The sequence below is a fragment of the Fragaria vesca genome, linkage group LG2 (genome assembly GCF_000184155.1).
Source record: "Fragaria vesca subsp. vesca linkage group LG2, FraVesHawaii_1.0, whole genome shotgun sequence".
NCBI lineage: Eukaryota > Viridiplantae > Streptophyta > Magnoliopsida > Rosales > Rosaceae > Fragaria > Fragaria vesca.
In genome coordinates this window covers 29,520,292-29,522,072 of record NC_020492.1, presented here as the reverse complement: position 1 = coordinate 29,522,072, position 1,781 = coordinate 29,520,292, and the positions used below count along the sequence as shown (strand labels likewise).

Genomic DNA, 1,781 nt, shown 5'->3' with positions numbered 1-1,781 from the left:
CAGTCTAAATAACCCTTCACTCTTATCTCTTCTAGCATAGTAATAGGGGGCTTAGACCTTGCTCTCAAAACCCAACCATTGAAGCTCTCACAAGCATTGTTAATAAGCATATCACAGTCATAACCAGCTGAGAAAAGGGTAAATCAGTCGAGAATTCAAAGTATAAGGGTATACCAGTTTAAAAAAAAAAGTGAGGGACAAAACTGATTTTAGGTGTAAACTACAGGGTGTCACAAACATTTACTCCTAAATTTAATCATGATGAACATAATGAAAAAAATGGCTTCAAAAATATTTTATTATAAATAAAGACAAAATAATCTAGAGCATTGGATTTCAGAAGGATAAAATTGTATTTTTATTTAAGAATGAAATGACATGATTTTTTTAATTGATGATCTGTTTAGGTGACATGTCATGCCACATAAAATTAAAGCCAAAAATCTTAGGCCTTATTAAGGCCTAGAATCATTTTCCTTAAAAAAATGACATACTAACACCACTCATTAGGAAATCGACGTTTGCTTAATAAAAGGAGTCTAAATACTACAAACATAGTGTATAGATGCTAGAGGTACAAAAATACATTGGTCACTAACAAAAAAAATTAATGAATTATTGTAAGTAAACCAAGCTACTGACATGATGAAGTCATGCTTAATTAGGTGCATACCCATATTTACAGATATTGTGGTAAAGGAACTCACATTTTAGGTAATTTTAGTTCTTTTAGAGGTGATACTCAATCTATGGCATTTTTACAAGTTTATGAACATATTGTTGTTGATGTGGAACCTGGTATAATTATATGTAAATGTGTAAAAGGAATTTGATAATAGTTGATGTCAATGTTGTACATTTAATTCAACTAAACAATAATTTTGATTCAATTTGGTTGTAAATCGCTATAATAAAATTCTAAAGTAATAAATGTTTATTTATTGATAGTATAATAACTCATAAAGTGTTGAGCTCTCAGGTGAACACGAACGACTCAATGGTGCTAAGCACAATGTTGAGCTCATTATGATCTAGGTACTTAGGCAGTTGCAGAGCCTTCTTGGTCTCAATGATCAATTTTCTGGTGTCGGGGCCTCGGCGCCGCCACTAGTGTCATCGCCTTCGGGGGCTCTCGGTGACAACGGGGTCCTTGCTACCGTTGGCAATGGTCGTGGCGGACATAGGGTGGACAAGACGCTTCATGGTGTATGGCGAGGAAAGAAGTGAAAGTGCATTTGTGAGATTGAGGGGTGGGGACAGAGAAAGGGTTACAGAATTTTGTTTCAAGACGTTTGTTAAGTTTTACTATTCACCTTTTAGTTATAAAAAGTTGCCACGTGGGGCTTTCTACCGAAACGGAGGACCAAAAAATCACATTTCTAGAAAACCTAATGTGTCAAAGCATCTCCAACCGATTAGTTACTCTGGACATGTCAGCCTAACAGTTATAAAAGACTCCTGAAATCTTCTTCAACCGAAATGCTAAAGCTTATGTCTTTTTCCTTATCTCTCTCTTCTTCCTATTTCTTCATATAAAATAAAAGATTTATATGAATACTTAATAAAAAAATGATGAGTGATATATGAATTTGAAAATGGGTCGAAGTAAAAATTTGTCATTTTTTGACAATTCCACGTCAGATGTCAAATTTTGATTTGACAATTCTTTTTGGCTATTTGGTTGGAGATGTCGTCTCTTTCCTATACAAGCCACCACAACGACTTTTACCCGCCCAAAGTCTTCCACTATATAAGATAGTCTCCCCTNTCCCTCTCTCTCT

At 34.7% G+C, this 1,781-nt stretch overlaps 1 pseudogene; it reads left to right on the top strand.

The window, feature by feature from the left end:
- Nucleotides 1-1,165: 1,165 nt before the first annotated feature.
- The window catches only part of LOC101302237, an 11,167-nt pseudogene continuing 10,551 nt past the window's right edge, over nt 1,166-1,781 (top strand).